We start from the raw sequence: 26218 nt of genomic DNA on the forward strand, positions 1-26218 counted from the left end.
TGACAAGATTAGTCTCCAAGCTCCATAAACAGAAGCACTATACGAAGTGGACACAGGCTACAGCACCTTCGGGTCTATGGGCTGCCCAGCCCTAATCGCTCTGTCATGTAAGGGGGTTTCCATTAACTTACAGAGGTACTAGCCATCTCAGATCCTTTTCTGCCAGATTCACACAACCAGTGATCTAGGGAGCCAGGATGTGAAGCCGAGCCCCAACCAAAAAGGAGAGTGAGACGACCTCGTGGTACTTCACCAGTAGGAGATGCTATTTAATAGCCCTGTTTTCAGGTTCTGACAAAATACCGTATTCTGTTGAATCGAGGAGGCCACAGGCTGTGAAATACACATTACCTTAGGTTCCATGAAGAAAGAAAATACATGCAGCCAATTAAGCTGGGATGAGTTCAACTATAAGATACATTCCGATTTCTGGGATGTTCAAATTTGAAAAAATAAATACAATATTAGAAAGGATAAATTATGGTCATAATTGTTTAAGGAGTTCAGTAATTTTAACTGCTAGTGCTCAGAATTTACTCAGAGAAAAGCACTCATGATCTTGCAAACCCAGGGGGTCCTGGCCACAAAGAGGTCATGGTCCACGAGTGACCAGGCCCCTTGGTAATCCACTCAGCACAAGCGGGACTTCCCACGTCCATGTAGAAAGATCTCTGCTTGCAGAGCTCATCTTCTATTGGAGGAAAACACACAATCAACAAATAAAAATATAATTTCAGGTAAGTGCTGTGAAGAAAACGAGTGACTGGTAAACAGGGACTGGGGAAGGAGGACAAGATCTGTAGAATGATTGGGAAAGGCATCTCTGAGGGTGTGACTTGAGGCCTGCATGATGCAACGCCAGGCAGGAGGCTGTCGGGAGAGTGGCCGAGGCCCTGGTCAAGGGCACCAGCCCCAAGACGGAATGAGATGGAAGGAAGAGAGTAAGTCTGGAGGATGGAGGACAAGAGGGAGGACACGAGGAAATGCGAACAGACTCAGACGAGATCAAAGAAGCGGGCGGGAGCCACGGAGAGGAAGGAACCGCGTTTCCTCTGCTCCCCCGGGTCCAAGCTCAGCCGCCACGGGCACAGACCCACTGACGGGTGGTCCATCCATCTCCTGCTGGCAGCCAAGTCCATGGAGACCAGCTGGCCTCCTCCCTCTCTCAACTGTGAGGGTGAACTCTGCCAAACTGGCGGAGACACAGGTCACAGGGGAGGAGCTATCCCCTTTGGTGGATAAGTTGGAAAATGGCACGTGGGTCACATCCCGGGACTCAGTTCCATGAGCAGAGCGTGACCTGCATGCAAGCCCAGCTCTTGGTCTCTGCGAACGCAAACTGCATCCTGTGTGAGCCATGGACCTGCTGAGAATAAGGGAGACCTTATATTCAGTCTACTAATTATGGGTCTAATGAGGGCAATTTTGTTTTTGAAAAAAATTACAAAGCCAGCCACGTAAGGGGAATGCAAGCCGGGTGTTTCCTGGAACTTAAACAGTTTACGTTTGTAAAAGAAATGACAAAGTATCAGCTCGGTTATTTCAAAAGTTGTTCTGTTATAAGGAAAGAGCCTTTGGGTCTGACGGGGTTGAGGTCAACTCCCTTCAGCAGTGTAGATTCCTTTCCTTCAGGAATCCACACCCGCCTCCCGTGTGCCCGGCTCACAGAGTGTCACGGATTTCAGTGGATTTGCCTTGGAAACCCAGGCCCCCCCATCCACGTGTGACACCACACTTCACTCTGCCTGCTCATCTTCTGTATCTCACCCCCTAAGCAGGGCATTCATCCATCACTTACGTTTCATACAAGAAGCTTAAGAACGTGTATGACTGGGCAGGACCCTACGGGGATGGGGGGGGGGCTTTGCCATCACCTGGTCTGGTTTCCTCACACACGTCACAGATGTGCCCCAACTTGGCAACCACACAGATGTCATCTGCCCTCCAAATGGTGCCTGAGCTCACGAACGGCTGTAAACCCAGCTCCCTCATTTCAGTTAACACTGGTTACCCATCCCTGGATCTCTACCCACGGGTCCCCTCACCCTCAACGTTCACACATCAAAGGTGCAGGAGCACAGACAGAATTCTAGCTCTGGGCACGAAACAGAACTGAATTTCCCATAATTCTCAGGTTATACAGGTATGGTGAGCTCTTAAAAGAAATTTATGCTCAAAAAATACAGCTTAATTACATGAAAATCGTGTTGAATGGAAGTTACTAAAAAAAATCATTATTTACTTCTGGAAGTTAGTTGATTTTATTTTTTTCAAGCAGATACAAGGATATTACCACCAGAGAGCACCATGGTTCTTCCTTAATCTATATATACATATCAGTTACACTGATCCTTAATCTCAGGGGTTTCTTAAACAATACCCATCATAATTTAAGCTGAATTTGGAAAATTCTTTTGCTTTATTTTTGACCTTTGTCTATTAAAATATCCAAAGGTATTTCAATTTTGTTTTTTAATGTGAGATGTGAAAACACATTTAAAGTGTGTTTTCAAACACCATGATATAATTTTAAGGAGTTTTAAAATACTTTTGCTTAAAACTGATCCTGCCTCATTCAACGTTGTTTACATTTGACCTCTTAAGCTTGTGCATATGCCATCCATTTCCTGATTCTCATGAAATGTTTGTGTTAATGACCTTTAGGTCTTATTTGTGGAAGAATACAACTTTATTTATGAATCTTGAGAATTGCTGATGGGCTTGAATACCGTTTTAGAATCATCCCACTCTTTTTTTTTTTTTTTTTTTTGCAGTACGCGGGCCTCTCACTGTTGTGGCCTCTTCCGTTGCGGGGCAACAGGCTCCGGACGCGCAGGCTCAGCGGCCATGGCTCACGGGCCCAGCCGCTCCGCGGCATGTGGGATCTTCCCGGACCGGGGCACGAACCCGCGTCCCCTGCATCGGCAGGTGGACTCTTAACCACTGCGCCACCAGGGAAGCCCCCACTCTTTTATTGAATAAACGTTTACACTTATCCTCCTCACTGCCATCATCTCTAAACTCAATAGATAATATCTAAGGCCGCTCTCTGCTCTAACGTTTCATGAGTGTATGAGACCATATTCAGAATGCACCAGTCAGAGAATATTGCTTCAGAGACAAGTACATGAACAACCCCTGCTTTGAGTGAAATCTGACCGTATGATTGTGTGCTCTTTCCTAACTCTGAGGGTGTTTTTAGAATAAAGTATGTGTGGTCAGGTTCCCAAAAAGAGGAACTTCCTTTTTCCCTGGCTGGGTTCAAGAACGGACATTTGGGAAGGTTGCAGTTTTGGTTTCTTGGGTGATGATTTCAATGGCCTCTGCCTGGAACTCACCTTGCTTTTCGGACATCACCAGATACCACGTTGGCCACACAGATATAAGCAAGTCCCCACTCAGATCGTGAGCTGTGCCTGGGTGAGAGTTGCTTAGAAGAACTAGAAGAACTGACCCAAAACTTCCAAGAGTCGGAGTCCAGGGAACCTCTGTAATGAGATGCCCCTGTCAGGACATAAAACCAGGGTGGGCGGGTCAGCGGACAGGGTGACTCTATGGACAGACTGTCCTGTGTTTAGTATCCAGAGGTGGCCTTTCCTACTGCTAGAAGGAGAACTTGGAGAAAAACGGATTCCTTCAATGTTAAACATGAGAGTTCAAGGTCATGTTAATTTGATCTTTGAAAGGGATGATGAATATAAGACATCCTTGAGATATAAAAAATAATCCAGCACTAGTTTTGAAAATTGTGACTTGAAATAAAAATGCTTTGAAAATGTCCCTTATTACACGTCTTCTAGAGCAGGCCCTGAAAAGATCATCCAAATAATCGACTGGTTATTCTTCCTCATAGAAATTCCTTTAATAATACAAGACTTTTCTGCTGGGAAAGCAAAACTGACTTTCATTTTTCTGGGGAAGCAAAATTGTAAAGGGATACAAAAAATGCAGGTATTTTATATGACAGAATTGCACGTGGCTTAATTTAAAATAAAAAAAGACATGATACAGTGAAGTAGCCCTAAATTATATGTCTATGAATTTCAATTGCATGGGATATTTATGCTTTAGGAAGCTTTAATTTGGGTTAAAATCATATGAACACATATAAGCCTCTGTTTCCTTAGTGATTAAATTAAAATGGGAGAAGACAGCTCTCTCCTAATACATTCACGGTATTGTCTCACTAACTATTCTCCAGAGGACTATTCCAGGTAAATGATAGGAGGTTTTCTATAGAAAAAAGGTTCTAGGGCTTCCCTGGTGGTGCAGTGGTTAAGAATCCACCTGCCAATGCAGGGGACAAGGGTTCGAGCCCTGGTCCGGAAACATCCCACGTGCCGCGGAGCAGCTAAGCCCGTGCGCCACAACTACTGAGCCTGCGCTCTAGAGCCCGGGAGCCACAACTACTGAAGTCCGCGCGCCTAGAGCCCGTGCTCTGCAACAAGAGAAACCACCGCAATGAGAAGCCTGCGCACCGCAACGAAGAGTAGATCCCGCTCGCCCCAACTAGAGAAAGTCCGCACGCAGCAACGAAGACCCAATGCAGCCAAAAATAAAATAAATTAATTTAAAAAAAGAAAGGTTCTATGATGAAATAAGTTTTCAAAAGCCTACATAACTTATCTCCTTCCTGGAGATTCACAATGAGTATTATTATTTAAGGATGCTGAGAAATTCTGGAGTAAAGAACCTGCTAGAACTTTTTGATATAATTTCTCAAACCTATATAACCACACCTTGAGCATATTAAGGAAGAAGTATTCCACAGCACACAGGTGAGAAACGCTACTATAAACAAGAGCATAATGGAATAATTTTCACCCCAACACCGCCTATAAACGTCTTAGTGGAGATGCAGAAGTGACAGTGGATTTATACAACTACTGAAGGTAAAACTGAGTCTCAATTAAACCTCAGTTGCATCTGTATAATCACAATGAACTTACGTTTGGAATTTTTGTACAGTAATAAATTATAGCTTGTCCTTTGTAAAGTAATGAGGAATTCCTAAAGATTTTAAAGGACTTCTCAACTGGAAGTTAGGAGAAATTGAAAGCAAGGTCTGGAAATTTTACATTTAGATTAGAAACAACTGTGACATGGAAGTCCATATCTGCTAATTATCAGCTAAGTGATCTCGGATAAGTTATTTTAATTCCCTGGGCCTATATGAATGTTAATTTATGTAATGCACATAATGCTAAAGATATATCGGAGACACCAAACAACCTTAGTTCTGTTTTCATGCCTCATGGACATGCTCTTAAATCCTACAGATCTATACAGCATCGTGTTCTAGTTATTAAAACTAGGTTAAGAATCAGTGCTTCTACAAACATGGTTACCAAAGAGGATAGCAGTGGGGGAGGGGAGGGATAAGTTAGGAGTTTGGGATTAACACACACACACATACATACAAAACAGATAACCAACAAGGACCTACTGTACAGCACAGGGACCTATACTCAATATCTTGTAATAACCTATAATGGAAAAGAATCTGAAAAAAATATATATGTATTTGTATAACTGAATCACTTTGCTGTACACGTGAAACTAACACAACACTGTAAATTAACTATACTTCAATAAGAAATTTAAAAAAATTTTTTTAAAGAGTCAATGTTCCTATCCATTAAAATCATTTATTTTCATGCATTGGGTTCCATGGGGACACCTGGTGCTCCTGACGGCCCGACATCCATCCAGCTCCTCTTTCTAAACGTACCCTGATTTATTATCCAGGCAGGAACCTGTCCACAAGTACAGTCTATGCATTTCCAGGGCAGCTGATCCCACCCCAAGCTCAGGATTTGGCCATAAACATTGAGTGAGGAAAAAGTAAAGACTCAAATAAGATCAAGGGGACCCAGAAGGAAGCTGGGGCAGGCTCTTCCTAGAAAGCGCTCACAAGAGGTGCTCTCTGGTGCTGGATACTCTGTTGGCCTCATTACAACCCTTCTCGACCCTGCTCCTTCCTGCTCTTTGCCTGGGAAAGCTGCCTTCTGTGGACGGTCTCCTGTAGGCTCCCAGCTCTCTCATTCAAGGTTGATTTTGGTTAATGGAAGACTCCAAGGACAGACTGCAGAGCAAGGGCAAAATAAAAGGGCAGAGCATCAGCCTCGCCCTCAGCCTGCTTCTTGGTAACTGCCCTCTTTCATCCGGCTCCTCCTTCCACTGTCTCTCAGAATCTTGTTATGGAACCTACATCGCTTCCCTCATTTTTAGCCTCAAGAATTTTCAAGAAGAATTGGCATGTCGGAGTCAAAATTCTCTGTTGTGTCCTGGGAGGAAAGAAAAGTCTCAGAACTAGCTCATTAGTCATTTCTATTTCATCACACAAATAAACAAGAACATAACAAAGGAGATAAACACATAAGAAAAGAGAAAGGTGCCACGATGACATTATATTCCCGTTGCTGCAGAGGACACACAGGCAAGGTGTGGACAATTTTACCAGCATGGGGACAGAGTTGTCAAGGAAAGGTGTTTCATAAAGGATAATACAATTAAGCTGAATTTTTAGATATAAGCAAATAATTTCAGTGAAGACAAAGAGGACAAGGAAATTCCAGGTAAGTGACAGTCAGACAGCATGGTACAAACTGTGCCTGGTAGTCACTATAAGCTTCTTTTTGGCAAGTGTTTTCACTGCATATCCAATCGGCCAAAAGGCGAGTTTGCCATGAAGAGTAAAATAACTGGTTGACAGTTTTTGGTTTGATGGTTTGGTTTCGACTGGTTGAAATGCGGTAGCATCTCTTCTAGTCATCGACCTTATTGATGGTTTTATCCAGCTGACAGATCACAATGATTTGCCCCAAGAGCTGGTTTCTTATTTTGAGACACACCACATTGGAGGAGAAAGAGGCCGAGGGCCTCAAGGACCTGGAGTTGAGCCCACTTTTCCCACAGAACCTCGGAACATCTATGGATGGGCCTGGGACCACGTGCCAAGAACCGTCAGGAGGCTTTCACAGCACCACAGAGAGCTCAGGTGCAGATGTGCGTCCCGGTGCTTGGTAACGGACACCTCTCCTAACGAGGGAAGAAATTTTAGCAACAATAGAAAAAGTCTGATGCTGAACGAGAAGACGAATCAACGAGCAAGACAAAAACGAACAAAATGCTATGAATGAAAGACCTGGAGGACAAGTGCTTACAGACAACGCACAAAATAAAATCAGTTACTGGCACAGCATTGCTATGAATCTACACACATTTTAAATGCATGCAAATATTTCTATTTCACAAAAAACTTTTTAATTTTGTTATTCATTTTTCCATGCTTCACATTTACGTCCTTTTTAATGTTCCTCCTTTATCTTTTGTAATTTTATCTTTTACAGCAAAATTGCCTTACAGCCAATCAGTTATGGGACAAAAATGTTCACAGCAAAAATGCTTACTCAAAGACGCTCACAGCAAAAGCACCTGAACCAATAAAAGCCATAAAGTTCTGAAACAGAAAGAGGTGTTTGAGGAACTTTGAGAATTTCATTAGGATTGAAATACTGAGTCTGAGACATCAGGAACAGGGGAAAAGATGGGACTAGAAACAGGCAACGATTCGTACAGGATGGGCCTTTACCGCCACATGAGGAAACAGGGTTTTGTTCTCCTGTTAAAGGTATCTATTTAGGGATTTTAAGCAAGAGAACAATATGACCAATGTTATACTTCAGAAAGAGCCCTCTGGCAATATAATAATGTGGAGGATAAATAAATGGAGAGAAGGGCAGTATTGGAGGCACAGAGACAGAGAAACTATTATAATCTTCTGTGTTAGAGATTCTAAATTAGGATCCTGGCCAGGGGATGGTGGACTCAGTTTTTAGACAGACAAACTGTAAGGGAATAAAATGTTTAAATGATTCTAATCAGAATAGATGAGGATAGAGGAAAAAGAAGGATGAATCCCATATTTCAAACCTTGGTATATGGAAGATGCCTGAGTCTTCTCAGGCTGCCGTAACAAACACCAAGACCGGGTGCTTCAACAGTTGAAATTCTGCAGGCTGAAGTCCGAGGTCTAGGTGACAGCCAGGTTGGTGTGTGGTGAGAACTCCCTCTTTGGCTTCAGACAGCTGCCCTCCCACTGTGTCCTCACACGACCTCTTCTTTGTGCCAGTGCGAGGGACCGGGGCGGGGAGGGGCTGCGGTGTGAGCCCACTGGTGCCCCTTCTTAGGAGAACACGACTCATCCAAGTCAGGGCCCCACTCCCAGGACGGCACTTAACCTTGGCTACCTCCACATGGTCCTGTCCCCAAATACAGTCACACTGGGGGTTAGGGCTTCAGCACATTTGGGGGGAGAAACAATTCAGTCCATGGGAGAAGAATACCCTATCAACAGAGAAGCTTAATTTTTCACTGTTTTTATACAGCCGTCGTTGTGTTTTACCCATCCTTTCAGTACTGTTACCTTATAACAGGCAATCACAATGTATTTGAGTTTTTGAGGCCCCTGATCTTTCTGGTTTATGCAGAATCCTTTTATAAAACCACACTGCTACCTAACTGGAGAACATCTTTTGGAAACAATGGTCTATGTTCAGGCTATTGGTGAGATCGATAATGCAGTTCACACATTTCTGGACCCTGAGAAAATCACTTATAAAACATTTTCCAACCAAATTACACATTTAACATAAAGTCTGAGAAGAAGAAAATCTACATCATCTAAACTTTTCTAGTCTTTACTGCCTTTGTGAGTCAACTTCTAAAGGAAAGCAAGTGACCTCAGATCATCATAGTTTGGGTTATTCTTTGAGTATCTGATGCTTAAAGGATCTGCCCCCTGTAGAACGATACAGGGCAGGCTCAGCAAAGCTGGTAAAGGGAGTGTTGGTGTTGTTCTAATACCAGGTAACAAAAGTAGAGAGGATGACAGATGACTGATAGAGATGACAGATGATAGAGATGATAGATAGACAGATATTAAATAGATAATAGATGGGTGATAGACAATAGCTATAGATGACAGATAGACTTAAATAGGTAAGAGATGATTAGATAGACTGAACAATCAATTATGTGGAAGCACGAAGCCAAATATTGAGAATACTGAGACAAATAAAGCGTATGCCCCACTCTGAAGAAAACGCATTCATTTATTCAATCAACAATTATTAAACATCTACTGAAGGCAAGTAATAGATCCAGAAAACGAATAAATAGGAACGATATTTACCATCATGGATCTTAAACTATAGAAGAAGCAACAGAATTTAAGAAATAATTTTAAAAGCTTTAAAATCCCACTTTGATAGGTGCTATCAAGGAAAACTAGATCCAAATAATGATTTTGACATGAATTTCAAGTGCTTATAATACACGAATTTCAAGTGCTCATAATACACAACTATTTGATTAATGTTTTCTAAAGCACGCTAATCCTCTACGTAGCCATAACTGAAGCAACAGAGGGACTCATAATATATTTAAACACTTGGACATTTGAATCCCCTGTCAGTGCATCATAATACACCTTCTGGTGTGAACTTGAGTCTGATTCAGTGCTGCACACAGTCAAAGGACTTGAAGACCCACACATAAACTATCAATATATACTTTTTTTAATGTATATTTTAAAAATTTATTTATTTATTTATTTTTGGCTGCATTGGGTCTTCATTGCTGTGTGCGGGCTTTCTCTAGTTGCGGCAAGCGGGGGCTACTCTTCGTTGCGGTGCGCGGGCTTCTCACTGCGGTGGCTTCTCTTGTTGTGGAGCACGGGCTCTAGGCACGCGGGCTTCAGCAGTTGTGACACGCGGGCTCAGTAGTTGTGGCTTGCGGGCTCCAGAGTGCAGGCTCAGTAGTTGTGGCGCACAGGCCTAGCTGCTCCATGGCATGTGGGATCTTCCCAGACCAGGGCTCGAACCCGTGTCCCCTGCATCAGCAGGTGGATTCTTAATGACTGCGCCACCAGAGAAGCCCCTCAATGTATCCTCTTGATAGCTCTGTAGCTACAAGGTAAGCTGACACTTTCCTCACTTAGCTTGGTCATGTTTTGTTAGAAGCCTCCTCCCCCAACACCTGCTGGGCCTATTGTCGTGTATAACTTTGTAATTTCTCTGCTCCTTTCAAAACACTGTTTTTCGAAGTATACACACATGAATTCATATTGCTATCATTTAGAGACTGCACTGAACACATATTTCCAAGTACGAAATTTTTATCTTATTTGCCTCCTATAAGATTTAAATTGTCCTGCTTGATCAGGCTACAGAGTCTTAACCTCAGTGACACAAGGGTCTCACACCTGTCTCTGCTTCTTTCACCATTTTATAAACTGAATAAAAATAAAATGAAAGGGAGAGGTCATGGTTTATTGTCTTTGTTCTGTGCACAGCAGCTGTCTCTTTAGTTGTGTTTAATCCTATCTGGGGCTTGCTTAACCCTATGTGCTGGTTACGAAATTGCAGCAAGAAATAGCAAGGTTTAATGAAAAAAAAACTAACATTTACTTAAAACCAGTTACATAGCAGAAAATATTAGATCCATTTTCTCTTGTAATGGTCACAACCAGAGAATGGTCTTGTTTCCAGAGAAACATATATTGTTGTTCTCATTTTATCAAAGAGGAACTTGGTCTTGGAGAGATTAAGTAATTATCTCAAGACCTAACAGCTTGAAATCAGCAGCTGATTTCTCTGATATCAATGGCGATTCTATCTTCACTACAACACCTTAAACTATCTTGACCAAGCAAAAACACTAGCTATTCAAAGGCCATAAACACCCTTCCACTGCACAGACACCAAACAGAATGAAAATCCATGCCCTTGGGAAGCTTATATTCTAGCAGGAGGAGACTGAGAACAATTAACAAGAATACACACACACACACACACACACACACACACGTATAAGATTAATAGGATATTATATATAAACAACGATCATATATAGTCTATACAAAACCATTAACAAGATATTATATATGATATATGTATTTACATATCTTGTCTGAAATTATCACTACGGTAAACGCAGATTGTTAACGGGTGGCTATACTACGTTAATTAACATGTGGGAATAGAAATGTCCTTTTCTACAGAGATTCAGCATCAGAACATCCTACCCGTCTCTCCATGCCCTGAACCTCCAGACTACCTGGACTCTCTTATATAGACGTCTTGGGAGGCAGCCTCAGATAGATAGGTTTCGTTTTATTTTGGTTTTCACGCCATTGTACCTGAACTAATAGCGTGGAATCATAACTCAGGACTCTACCTCAACGAGACTTCATTCATCACAAAATAAACTTCAGGTCAGATTCCATGAAGTGCATCAGGAGGGATGTTTCCTTGATGGATACCACATCATTCTTCCATGAGGCATACTCAAGGACAGAGCTTCGCAATGACATTCTCCACAATGAGATCTGCTCAGAGGTCGGGACGGCTATATGGCCCCTCACAGGTGGCAGCTCCACAGCTCACTGTTCAGAGACACAGGTCCCCGGCTGAGCGTGAGGACCCACTTGGATTTAGGCGCATTCTTCCTATCTCCCTATCAATAAATTCTAAGTGATATAAAACTGACTGTATTAAGATTGAGAATCCTGATAAATTTTATTAGGGGAAATCTATTTTAACATGCTGTTCTAGTTTATTGTTTCTGCAAACTTAATTGGGAAACATCCTGAAAGCACCAAAGCAACTTGCTTTAACGAGCTGGGAATGCTCCCGCCCAGTTCAGGCAGTGTCTGTAGTGACCAGCAGAACCACTGAAGACTTGAGGTCAGCCTGTCAATACCCTCTTTCACCCTCACCTCCATCCAGATCAAACGTACTTGGAGAAGAACTGACTTAAGGTTCAGAAGTCTTGAGGACTAGCCTCAACTGAATTGTTTGCTAAGTGTATAATCTTAGACAATATCTGAGCTTTTTTGCCCATCACCTTCCTCACCGGGAGGATGAGACAGTACCCAAGCCTGTTCATCTGAGGGTGTTTAGAGAATGCCAGGAAAACATTCAAATGTAAAGGATGCAATAGGTTGTCATGTATTTTCATCACCCTGATCATTGTATTTGATTTTTCCAATAATACATTTAGTCTGAGTATCACGTCATATCTTATGGTAACGAGGATAACCTTGTTATCTGTGGCACTTTGGCTAAAACTGCAGGCACCGAGGAGTTGAACGGGGGTGCCCCAAAGGCCGCTCAGGAACCTACAGGTCACCAATCAGAAAAAGTCTTAGCGCACAGTGACGAGTTCTAACAAAGAGTTATTCCCAGCATCTCTCTGTCAGTAGGTCTATATATCAAATTCTGTGGATTCAATTCAATCCTAGTCAAAATCTCAGCAAGTTATTCTGTGAATACTGACAAACTGATTCTGAAGTGTGTATGACGAGCAAGAGACCCAGAAAAATCAACACAGTATTGATGGAGCAGAACGAAGTCGAAGAACGGACACAATCCAACTTCAAGACTTACTACAGAGCTACAGTAACCAAGACAGAGTGGTGTTGGCGAAAACAGAAAAATAGATCAATAGAGCGAAGCAGAGAGCCCTGAACAGACCCTCACAGTGCTGCCCACTGATCTCTGACAAAGGATCAAAGGCAGTTCAATGGAGAAAGGACTGTCTTTTCAACAAATGGTGATGAAACGACATCCACATTCCAAAAAATGAACCTAGAGACAGACCTTTTACCTTTCACAAAAATTAACTCCAAAGGGATTACAGACCAAATGTAAAACACTAAACTGTAAAACTCCTAGAAGATAACAACAACAACAAAAAAAATCTAGATGACTTTGGGTACAACTGTGTCTTTTTTCTATACACCACCAATGGCATGGTCCAAGAAAGAAATCATCGATAACCTGGACTTCATTACAATTAAAATGTCTGCTCGGTAAAAGACACCATAAAGAGAATCGGGAGACAAGCCACGAACTGGGAGAAAATATTTGCGTTATATCTGATAAAATTTAATCCAGTGATATAAAAAGTATGATACATTATGACTAGATGGAGTAATCCAAGACATGTAAGGTTGGTTTAATAATTTAACATCAACCAATGTGATTTACCATATTAATAAAACTTTTACATATGCATATGTAAAAAGGAGAAAGAAGAGTCATGTGATCATTTCAGTAGAGGTAGAAAAGTCAATTTAAAATTCAATACTCATTCATGATACAAACCCTTCAATAAACTAGGCGTAGAATGAATTTTCTTCCATCTGGTAAAACACATCTAGGAAAAACCCACGGCTAAGATTATACTTCATGGTGTAATATCGAATGGTTCCCCCTAAAGTTGAGAACAAGGCACGAATATCTGCTCTCATCACTTCTGTTCAACATTGCACAGGAGGTTCTAGCCAGTGCACAAGGCAAGAAAAGGAAATGAAGGAAATAATGTTGGGAAAATAGGAAGTAAAACTGCCTATATTAATGGACAACATGATTATGTCCTTGGTAAAAAATACTAAGGAGTCTGTAAAGAAACTATTAGAACTGATTAGTGAATTTATTCTGCAATCTGCAACATATCAATTGTATTTCTAGGTATTAGCAGCAAAAATTAGAAAATGAAAAAAAATAAATTATTTTACAATAATATAGAAAGTGTAAAGTTATTAGAAATAAATTTAACAAAGATATGCAAGACTTCTACACTGAAAACTGCAAAGCACTGCGGTGAAAAAAAAACCTAAAGAGCGAAGTAAATAAAGAGATAAGTCATGTTCATAGCCTGGAAGACTCAGAAGTTATTAGGATGCTAGGGAGCTCCTGTTTAACCTATGTATTAACACAGTTCCAGTCAGAAGCCCTGCCTGCTTTCTTTAGAATTTGATAAGATGATTTCAAAATTTATATGGAAATGCAAATAATGCAGAATAGCCAAAACAATCTCGGTAAAGAACAAAGAACTTACATTACCTGATTTCAAGACCCACTATAGAGCTACTCTCATCAGTTTGACATTGCATTTAGGATCAACACCTAGTTCAATGGTGCAGAACATACAGTGCAGAAATAGAGGCACATTTATGAGGTCAACTGATTTTCAACAAAGGCACTTAAGCAACTTAACGAGGAAAAGAAAATCTTTTTAATAAATGGCATTGAAAAAATGGGTATCAACGAGGGAAAAATAAAATAAAACTCAACCTCCACCACACCGTGTATACAAAAATCAATTTGAGATGGATCACAGACCAGAACATAAAAGCTATAACTATAACATCTTTACAGAAGACAAACATGGGAGGATTTCTTTGTGGCCAATCGATAGTTCTTAAACACAACACAGAAATCACTAACAACAAAGAAGTAAGATTGATAAACTGGAATATATTAAAGTGTAAAACTTCTGCCAGCCAAAGGACACTTTGAAGAAAATGAATAGGCAAATCACAGAGAAAATATATGCAAAACATATATCTAACAATAGAATTCTATGCCAAATATATAAAAGATACCTACAACTCAGTAAAAAAGAAGATAAGCAATCCAATTAAAAATGAGCAAAAGGCTTAATAAACACTTCAAAACAGAAGATGTACAAACAGCCAAAAAGCACATGAAAAGATATTCAAAATTATTAGTTATCAGGGGCTTCCCTGGTGGCGCAGTGGTTGAGAATCTGCCTGCTAATGCAGGGGACACGGGTTCGAGCCCTGGTCTGGGAGGATCCCACATGCCGCGGAGCAACTAGGCCCATGAGCCACAACTACTGAGCCTGCGCATCTGGAGCCTGTGCTCCGCAACAAGAGGGGCCGCGACAGTGAGAGGCCCGCGCACCGCGATGAAGAGTGGCCCCCGCTTGCCACAACTAGAGAAAGCCCTCGCACACAAACGAAGACCCAACACAGCAAAAAATAAATTAATTAATTAATAAACTCCTACCCCCAACATCTTCCAAAAACAAATTATTAGTTATCAGGAAAATGCAAATAAAATCACAAAATACCACTAGAACGCCTGAATGGGTACAATTAAAAAGATGAATAACACCAAACGTTGGCTAATTGAAATCGCAGACATTGCTAGTTAATATATCGCTGGCTGTATAAAAATACCAAAACCACTCTGAAAACATGGGTGGTAGTTTCTTATAAAACAAACTAATATCTACCGTCCAACCCAGTAACTCCACCCCTAAATATTGAGCAAAACAAAGTATATTTGTAAAACCAGTCCCAGAGTAGTCTTAGAATATTTATTCATTACAACCTGGAACAAGTGAAATGTCCTTTAAAAGGAGCCTGGATGAACAAGCTGTGGTGCATTCCTACAACACAATCATACTCAGGAAGAAAAAAAATTAAACTACTGCTACACGCAACAACACAAGAAGTCACACATAAATGTTAGATTCTACTTGTGTAAGGTTCTGTAACAGGAGAAATTAATCCATGGTGGAAAAAATGGGGAAAATGGTTACCTTTGGGGGATAAGGAATTAGTTGGGGAAAGGTATAAGAAAACTTTCTGGGATGATAGAAATATTCTATATCTTAGTTAAGACAGGAATGTCAGTTACACACGTGTATGTACCTGTCACAACTGTGACCTTCACACTGAAGATGTGTGCTTCTCACTGTATGTAAATTTTACTTTGAAATAAAAGAACTGTAAACAACATTGACCTCTACATAGAAGGTCTCCTTTTTGGTATGGGTTAGCAATTCTGAAACTTCTCCCTGTGTATTCCATGCTTGAGTGAATAAGCACATACACTGAAGAAAATGGGAGTCAGGTTTGCCACTGTCGGAGAAGTGGTTACAAACATGAAAAAGGAGAAAGACAAAAATGTAACTTGTGGTTCTTATCATACTAAGTGAAGTAAGTCAGACAGAGAAAGACACATATCATAAGATATCACTTACATGTGGAATCTTAAAAAAAATAATACGAATGAACTTATCTACAAAACAGAAATAGGCTCACAGACATAGAAGACAAACTTAGGGTTACCAAAGGGGAAAGGGGAGGAGGAGGGATAAATTAGGAGTCTGGGATTAAAATACTATATATGAAATAGATAAGCAACAAGGACCTACTGTATAGCACAGGGAACTCTACTCAATATTTTCTAATAAACTATAAGGGAAAAGACTCTGAAAAAGCATATATATATATACATATATAAATATATATATATTCAGATTTTATATATATATATATATATATATATATATATATATATAATCTGAATCACTTATAAAACAATAAGTACACCTGAAACTAACACAATATTGTGCATCAACTATACTTCAATAAAAAAGGAAAATTTTTAAAAATGTAACCTGTGGTGCTGATTTGGAATTGGAAGCCCGGGCATGAACACATGGTTTATGATAAATAGATGAAAGACAGATGATGATAGCCAGACAGATGGAAGACAGGTGATAACAGATGAAAGACAGATGATATATGATGATGATAGCTAGATAGATAGTAGATAGATACATAATTAGATAGACAACAGATGACAGATAGATAGATAAGACAGAGAGATGAACGCTGATGTATTTCTTAGCTCTGCTGAGAAGGCCTAGGAACAATGACTCGCCTAAAGCAGTGATTACAGCTGGTGCCAGTACCTTGGTTTACACTTAATATTCTACAGGAAAAGGAACTAGAGTACCTCAGAGAAGAGGCTGATACCAAGGCTGGGACAGAAAAAGTACAAAATAAGTCTGCAAGATCTTGTATTAAAAAGCAACAAGGTGGGGGTTCCCTGGTGGCGCAGTGGTTAAGAGTCTGCCTGCCGATGCAGGGGACGCGGGTTCGTGCCCCGGTCCGGGAAGATCCCACATGCCACGGAGCGGCTGGGCCCGTGAGCCATGGCCGCTGAGCCTGCGCGTCTGGAGCCTGTGCTCCACAACGAGAGAGGCCACAGCGGTGAGAGGCCCGTGTACCGCAAAAAAAAAAAAAAAAAAAAAAAGACACGGGAGTCAGCTTGAGGGGCTCCCACTGGTCAAATGTAGAAGAATTCGATCATCAAGATAAATAATAATTGTAATGGATTAAAATTTTCAGAATAAAATAAAAAATTATTGGCCCAAACATATACAAATAAATTACTAAATAAACAAATAGGAGAGAAAAGGAATATTTCTTAAAATAGGATGCCAACAAATAAACACAGACATAACGATGGAGGCATAAAAATCATTAATGCACGTTAACTATAGCGGATAAGTTTGATGGGGAACAGCGTATGCATGTAGTCTCAAAGTATCGCCCCATAAATTACATATTATTTAAAAAGGAAAAACAGTAACTTTACAGTAGAGACACCTGGCTGACAATACCTTAATCCAGTTATCAAAGTTAACATCAGCTACGCTGGTACAAACTGACATTACGTGTTTCTCCATACAATATAATAAGGAGAACACAGCATCATTTCTGTGGTGTTCTTACTAAAATAATCAAAAAAGACTCATTCTTCAAAAGAGTCAAGGTCAAGAAAGACGAAAAATTAACTCAGGAACTAATTAATCCCAGGTAAAGGAGATTAAAATGATACGGTACCTCAATGCAGTGTCTAAACCCTGGATAGGATCCTAGAACAGGAATAAAATAGTCATAAAGGGCATTGGACAACTGATGAAATTTGGACTTGGACTGCCAATTAAACGTCCTGATTTTTATCATTGTAATTTGGTTACATAGTATTTGTCCTTGTTCTTAGGAAATATACACTAAAGAACTTAGTGCCAAAGGGGCATAATATGTTCAACTTACTCTGAAGGGGTTCAAGAAAAGTAAATGTTATCTCTATATTGTATTATGTCTCTATGTACTATACCTGTCTCTAGAGAAAGAATGATAAATAGGTCACTATTCTTGAAATTTTTCCACTTTCGAAATTATATTAAATAAAAGGCTGCATAAAAGAATGCACATCGAAATAGGGAAAATGCATACAAAATTATATCTTTCCTATTTTGACGGTTTCTCTCAAATTTGCATAGGTCAGGAAGTTGTGAATTGTTCAAATTAATAGTGAGAGTAGGTGGAGGCTACTGGTTAGAAACAGCAGGAAGCAAATTTTACTATTAGCAATTCACGACGAGGGACAAGGTTTTAAAAATCCTTACGCAGAGGAGGTGGCTGAATGCAAAAGATCACAGCTTTCTCATTTAAAAAGGGCAAGAAATCTATTGCACAAAGCCTTCTGCAGGACAGAATGGATTTTAAATGCCCTAACATTACATGATTTCATAGAGTACTCTGAACCGCTACACAGCTGCTGGAGATAGGAAAGAATTTACTTCTTCCTGTATTTGATAAAATGACTGGAAATAGCACTTTTAAAACAAAATCGTCATTTTGTTTCAATTTTCAATCCAAGAAACCCCTTGACTTTCACCCCATGGTTACATATGTCTTTGTAGGCTCGCAAGAAAACGCATCAAGAACTCACACTAACACAGTCAGGAGGAAACCTTTTGACTTACATCTTTTCCCCTATTATATGAAATTCCTGTCCTAAGTCATATACTTGAATCCTGCCATGAGTGTTAGGATGCCCCCGGCACCCTGAAGGCTGTGAGATGACAGGTCATAAAACGTCAAGTCTGGGAAGGACAGCATTGGGTAAATACTGCTGCTACGAGCTTGTGCCTTGGGGCTGAGCCAAACGTGGAGGAAAGCCAGCACACGGCTCAATCAACACTAGTTACAAGATGGGGAAACAACTTCCTGCGCCCCTCAAAGCAGCATGTGAGTGAACATACATTCCAGTTGTTTTTTTTTTACTTGTAAAACATGCAGTCAGGAAAAGGGAAACAACGGAGAAATAACCATGGCACAGATATTTCACTTATTTCTCATAAAAAGTCAGGGAAATACAAATGATAACACTCTCTCTTCCTTTATAAACATGACGACAGATTTAGCGAGGCTGACTGTACCACTGAAGCTCCAGCCACTGTGGGATGGACTTGGATTCCAAACTAGGTGCCGTTCCAGACCAAAGGCTTATGCCACGTCACATCCTTCAAGAGACAGCGACGGTCTTCACTCTCCCTTGGGAAAAAGTGTTAAAGAAGAAAAATTGTTGCTGCGCTTCCCTACTTCTTTCCCTCCATTTTATCAATCTGCCATTATTCTGAGTTGGAGAGAATGGACAGAGCCAGTTCTGGGGGAGCCGGAGGCACTCAGAACAGTGAGGATGGCTGAGGTCCCGGGGCGGGGAATGCGGACGGGCTGGCCCTGCCCTCGAGCGCGATGCGGAATGCCACACTCCGTGGACAGTTCAACCGCAAGTGTTTCTAGCTGGCATGTCCTGCTGTAAACCGGGAAGGATAGAACAAAGTGCATTTTTTTAGATCTACAAAAAATGAGACCTTATCTCCTCTGAATAACAAGAGAATGTTTGAGAGTTCAGGTCAGGGTGAGAAACAGGGAGGTACCTACTATGAGCTACAAGCAAGGAAAATGAAGCTGTTCTTTGAGCGTTCAACTAGGAAAACCCACCCAGAGCAGATGAGAGAAGCCATCCTGTGAGTACGCTAGCATAGTTATAGCTACACTACTTGTTAACTGCCTATTACGAACTGGTCAGAGGACTGGACATTTTACACATTTTCTTACCTCGTCCAATCCTCCTAACAATCTCATGATTTAAACTGGATTAACTCAATGTCACAGAGGAAAATGAGACAGAAAAATCAACTTGGCTAAGTCCTAGCTAAGACTGAAACCTAGGCTGTTAAACGTCAAAGTCTCTGTTCTCACCTCAAGGCTGTGTTGGCCAAAAATGGGTTTCCGAACAGCTGGGGTGATCTACAAATCCTACATCGGGGGGAAGCCCTGGCACAAGGCTATAAGGTAGGCAGTAACAGTCCATCCTTCCCTATTTTACCTATAGGGGAAGATTAGATGACTAAAAGAGGGTTATCACCCTGCAGCATAGAAAAGAACATCCAAAAAATGAGAAATGCCAGTGTTTACTCATAACTGTTCAAAGAAGATACACACGAACGCGTGGGGCCATAAATTTCTAGCACACGAAGAGGTGTCCTCCGTTATGGAATAAGAATGACTCACCTGGCATCACCACACACGCTGCTGAAACAGGTCTCCGATGTATTCACGCCATTTCCCTCTAATTATATGATCAGTAAGAACTTTACTGAATTACCAAGGAACATTCCAGAGTATACGCCATTCTATTTTATGCAAACAAATTATGCAACTAGAAATAGTCCAATTTAAAAAAAGAAAAATTCAAACGTTTGTGTAAAATATATTAAATCATACAAGAATGTCATTCTTAAAGAAAAAAGGAGAATTTTAAGCCATGCTGCAGATAAACCACCTTAGACGCAAACAGAAATGCTTCCTTTTCCTTGTCAATATTATCAGTCTTGTGATGCCTTTTATATGCATCAGAAATCTCTGAGAGTGATTTAGGGATCATGGCGCTTTTATTTTAACATTCACTACGCATAAAATTTTAAATAATTTTATATACTACAAATAATGTTATTCAAATGTTCATTAAATTGTGGTGTCAATAGGAGAGTGGAAAAACAGACCCCCAAATCAAGGAAGGACCAAATGTTTTGCAGTTAATGCTAGAGAGAACGTTCTGAAAATTTTAAAGCTGCATTATGGGAGCACAGCTTTCGTGTTGGCAAAAATCACTGTATATCAGGCAGGGATGATGACAAAATACTGGTGACATAATGCAAATTAAATGCCGTAGCAATGTGCCCTTACACTTCAATTTCGGGAAATTTCTAAGCTCTGAAAAAGCATACTACCTACCTTACATTGATTTCTTTATGAAAATTACTCCTGAATTATTCAAGTTTTGAATTGCTCAAGGTCTTCAGAAACAAAAATGGGATCATTATATTGAATGCAGAAGAAAAATCATTCCAGTCAGAAGAAAGAATAACGTCCTTTAGAAATTAATGTATTTGTGCCTGAGGTATACACTTCCTTGTGATGCCTGATCAATATTTAGAAAATAAAAGGACAAATGACTTTAAGAAATGCAGCCTTACAGGACTCTCAGGTGAAGGTCACCTGAACTTCCACCTGCCACCCTTTCTCTCTGAGATGGAGATCTGTGCCCAAACATGCCAGGGCTAGCATCTTAACAACAAAGGTCAAGAAAATTCTCTTTCCTCCGAATTTCTTACTTGCCATTAAGACTGTTTGATCACAGAGCAAGAAATTTAAAAAAAAATACAGATCAAAAGACATGCTAAAATCAGTTGTGTACCTGGAATATAGTACCGTCTTCCGATGGAAAGTTTATTGCTAAAATGCACATGCCTGGCCCTAAACGCGCGTACTTCCGAGAGTCTGCACCACTGAACTCTGCGCTCCTCTGGACCAGCTCTAGCTTGTCCAGTGTATGCCTCCCCAGTGGCTCTCCCTTGCTTGGCCTCTGGTAGGAGGTGAGGAGTGGTGGCCTCCTCCTGGGACGGGTTAGAGTCCGACCTGGCACGGGCTGTGTGCGTGCTGGCAGTGGCCCCCTCACTGTAGTAACTCCGTTCCTAGGAGAGTCCCTGGCCCATAGGTGCTCGGTGAATAGCCCTTGAATTGTTTAATGTGGGGGGCCCTCTGACTCGTGCTGGGGCTGAGGCAGGGGATAAGGCCCCAGGGTAGGAAACAGCCAGGGGGAAGAAGTGCTTTATTCCTGCGAGAGCAGCTTGCGCTGGAGGTCAGGGAGCTGGGCCAGGACGTGAGGGGAAGGCTCTGAGCATTGGGGCAGCGTGCTGGGTGTGTAGACATTACACCATTCTCACATCTCTTGTACCCAGAGCCCATGGTGAGGGCCCTGGACCCAAGGAAGAGAGGATACTGGTAACCTTAGCATCACACAGAAAGTAACTGAAAGAACACCTACTGAACGCTGGCAGAAGACCTCAGACTTCCCAAAAGGCAAGAAAATCCCCATATACCTGGCCATGTGGCTGACGGGGTCCTGGTGCTCCAGCCTGGTGTCAGGCCTGAGCTCTGAGATGGGAGAGCTGAGTTCAGGACACTGGACCACCAGAGGCCTCCCAGCCCCACATAATATCAATCGGCGAGAGCTCTCCCAGACATCTCCGTCTCAACACTAACACCCAGCTCTACCCAATGGCCAGCAAGCTCCAGTGCTGGACGCCCCATGCCAATCAACTAGCAAGACAGGAACACAACCCCACCCATCAGCAGAGAGGCTGCCTAAAATCATACTAAGTCACAGATACCCCAAAACGCACCACAGGACACAGTCCTGCCCTCCAGAAAGACAAGATCCAGCTCCACCCACCAGAATACAGGCACCAGTCCCCTCGACCAGGAAGCCTACGCAAGCCACTGAACCAAACTTACCCACTGGAGGCAGACACCAAAAAACAACGGTAACTACAAACCTACAGCCTGTGAAAAGGAGACCCCAAACACAGTAAGTTAAGCAAAATGAGAAGACAGAGAAATACACAGCAGATGAAGGAGCAAGACAAAAACCCACCAGACCAAATGAAGAGGAAATAGGCAGTCTACCTGAAAAAGAATTCACTGTAATGATACTAAAGATGATTCAAAATCTTGGAAATAGAATAGAGAAAATGCAAGAAACGTTTAACAAGGACCAAGAAGAACTGAGGAGCTAACAAACAAAATGAACAACACAATAAATGAAATTAAAAATTCTCTAGAATGAATCAATAGCAGAATAACTGAGGCAGAATAATGGATAAGTGACCTGGAAGATAAAATAGTAGAAATAACTACCACAGAGCAGAATAAAGAAAAAAGAATGAAAAGAATTGAGGACAGTCTCAGACACCTCTGGGACAACATTAAACACACCAAAATTCGAATTATAGGGGTCCCAGAAGGAGAGAAAAGAAAGGGTCTGAGAAAATATTTGAAGAGATTATAGTTGAAAACTTCCCTAATATGGGAAAGGAAATAGTCAGTCAAGTCCAGGAAGTGCAGAGAGTCTCATACAGGATAAATCCAGGGAGAAACAAACCAAGACACATATTAATCAAACTATCAAAAACTAAATACAAAGAAAACATATTAAAAGCAGCAAGGGAAAAACAACAAATAACATACAAGGGAATCCCCATAAGATTAACAGCTGATCTTTCAGCAAAAACTCTGCAAGCCAGAGGGCAGTGGCAGGACATATTTAACATGATGAAAGGGAAAATCTACAACCAAGGTTACTCTACCCAGCAAGGATCTCATTCAGATTCAATGGAGAAATTAAAACCTTTAGAGAGAAGCAAAAGTTAAGAGAATTCAGCACCACCAAACCAGCATTACAACAAATGCTAAAGGAACTTCTCTAGGCAGGAAACACAAGAGAAGGAAAAGACCTATAAAAACAAACCCAAAACTATTAAGAAAATGGTAATAGGAACATACATATCGATAATTACCTTAAATATAAATGGATAAAATGCTCCAACCAAATTTCACAAATCCTCACCAGTAACAGCTCATTTGATAAAGTAAATTTATTTGACATTCCACTCAATAATAAGGGATTGGCTTTTTAATATTTATCATCCATTTATGTTCCTTTTCTTGTGAATATCTTTTGTTTTAATATTTTCACACTTATTTGTGCTACTATGATATACAGTATGTGACTTATGACATGTAATATTCTATATATTCTATTGTATATATTACATAGAAAGGCTTGCCATTTCAACCTTAGCAAGAATGTCTTTACCTAAACAAATAACAGGTTTTCACTTATCCATGTGTTCATATTTTTTCCTATAGAAACTTTACAAATATTCTGCAAGACCAGAAAGTCTTCAATCGGAGTATGACAAGAGACTGTCACCCGTATAAGTGCTATACACATTCATAATCTTTTCCATAATCCAAAATGCTCTGAAACTAAAGTAATAGGATTTTATAAAATTATTTGTAAGCAAAATCTGATATAAGATTATATGCTCATAAAAATCCGTGGGCTAGGGACTGCCCAATGAGAAATATGAAAGTCAGGTATACAGCAAAAAAATTCTACCATGTGATCGAATTCAATAATTCTCTGTATTCTGGGACTTCCCTGGTGGCACAGTGGTTAAGAATCCGCCTGCCAATGCAGGGGACACGGGTTCGAGCCCTGGTCCAGGAAGATCCCACATGCCACGGAGCAGCTAAGCCCATGCACCACAACTACTGAGCCTGCACTCTAGAGCCCGCAAGCCACAACTACTGAAGCCCGTGTGCCTAGAGCCCATGCTCCGCAACAAGAGAAGCCACCGCAATGAGAAGCCTGCGCGCCACAACAAAGAGCAGTCCCCACTCGCCGCAACTAGAGAAAGCCCGCGCGCAGCAACACCCAACACAGCCAAAATTAAATAAATTTTTAAAAATAATAATAATTCTCTGTATTCTGAATGTGTTTGTGTGCTGTGTGTGTGTTGTGTGTATGTGCCCTGTTCATCATAATGCCTAAATATATCTCAGATCAACTCAGTTCTGTACTCCTCACTTCCTGGGTCCTCTTTTCTCCTTCCTGTCTGTGTGTTTTTTAAAATAGTCTTCATTTTCTGCTTTATAACAAAGTGAATCAGTTATACATATACACATGGTCCCATATCTCCTCCCTCTTGCGTCTCCCTCCCACCCTCCCTATCCCACCCCTCTAGGTGGTCAAAAATCAACCTAGCTGATCTCCCTGTGCTATAGCTGATTCACCTTGTTATAAAGCAGAAACTAACACACCCTTGTAAAGCAATTATACTCCAATAAAGATGTAAAAAAGATGTGGCACATATATACAATGGAATATTACTCAGCCATAAAACGAAACGAAATTGAGTTATTTGTAGTGAGGTGGATGGACCTACAGTCTGTCATACAGAGTGAAGTAAGTCAGAAAGAGAAAAAAAAATACCGTATGCTAACACATATATATGGAATCTAAAAAAAAAAAAAGGATCATGAACCTAGGGGCAAGACGGGAATAAAGACACAGACCTACTAGAGAATGGACTTGAGGACACAGGGAGGGGGAAGGGTAAGCTGTGACAAAGTGAGAGAGAGGCATGGACATATATACACTACCAAACGTAAGGTAGATAGCTAGTGGGAAGCAGCCGCATAGCACAGGGAGATCAGCTCGGATACTGGATAAGGGACTGTGGATGTTAATATCAATCATAAAAGAATTCTGTTTCATAGACTTGGCACTCACACATATTCACCTTCTGGCATGAAGCCAAACTAAACAATCATTTAGGTATATTTGCAAGTGACTGTAGCAGAATGCCACTGCACCCATGATTTTTTAAAAAATACAAATTCATACTAAAATCAGGTTATGACTGAAAGAAAAAGAAAATTTGGAAAAAAAGGTGTTTTCCAGTGAAATTGTCTAGATCTTCTTCAGTCTCTTTACAAGAGTCCTTTGTAGAAATAATAATTCTACTTAGCTGTGTGTAAAATTGGTGGGCTAGGGATTCCCCAGTGAGAAACAGAAAAGTACAGTACGCACCAGAAGAGCCCCCCACGTGATCTAAGCTCATAAATTCTACTGTATTCTGAGTGTATACATGTCATGCATTTTGTGTGTCTATGTCATGTTCATTATGATGCCAAGACAGATCTCGAATCTCTTCAATTCTGCATTCCTACTTCCAAGTCCTCTTCTCTCCATCCTGTCTACATTATCCCTAAGAGAACTCATCTCTCTCATGGCTTCAAATTCCCTGTGCTGGACCCAATAAAGACCCCCAAAGATGTTCACAACCGTGTAAGGCTATACATTACTTTACATGGCAAAAGGGACTTTGCAGATATGGTTAAGGATCTCAAGATGGTGCGATTATCTGAAATTATCGGGGTCAGAATCAGAGAACGTGACGCAATGATGGAAGCACGGGTGTTGATCAGAGAGAGAGAGTTGCAGCTCCTACCTGGACGGTGTGAAGATGGAGGGGTCGCTGAGCTGAGGAGGGCAGGCAGCCTCTAGAAGCTGGAACAGACCCGGAGATGGATACTTCTAGAGGCTCCAGAAAGAACACAGGCCTGCTGACACGTCGACGTCAGCTCGGGGGAACATTTCAGACTGCTGGCTTCCAGAACTGTAAGATGATAAATGTGCACTGCTTTAAGCCAATACATTTGTGGTAATTGATAACAGCAGCAATAAGAAAATAACACATTCCCCTACCAGCAGACAATTCCCACTTGAGAATGAGCGAGACTAGGCTGCTGAGTTCCAGACCTATGTCCTGATTTCCA

At 41.0% G+C, this 26218-nt stretch overlaps 1 long non-coding RNA gene across 1 annotated transcript in view; it reads right to left on the reverse strand.

The window, feature by feature from the left end:
- LOC132413872 (uncharacterized) overlaps positions 1-26218 on the reverse strand; it is a 186071-nt gene that overhangs the window by 112723 nt on the left and 47130 nt on the right. The window contains exon 5 of the long non-coding RNA XR_009516839.1: positions 25891-26058. This is a non-coding gene — a long non-coding RNA (uncharacterized lncRNA). The remainder of the gene's footprint in view (positions 1-25890; positions 26059-26218) is intronic.

This window comes from Delphinus delphis, chromosome 18 (genome assembly GCF_949987515.2).
Source record: "Delphinus delphis chromosome 18, mDelDel1.2, whole genome shotgun sequence".
NCBI lineage: Eukaryota > Metazoa > Chordata > Mammalia > Artiodactyla > Delphinidae > Delphinus > Delphinus delphis.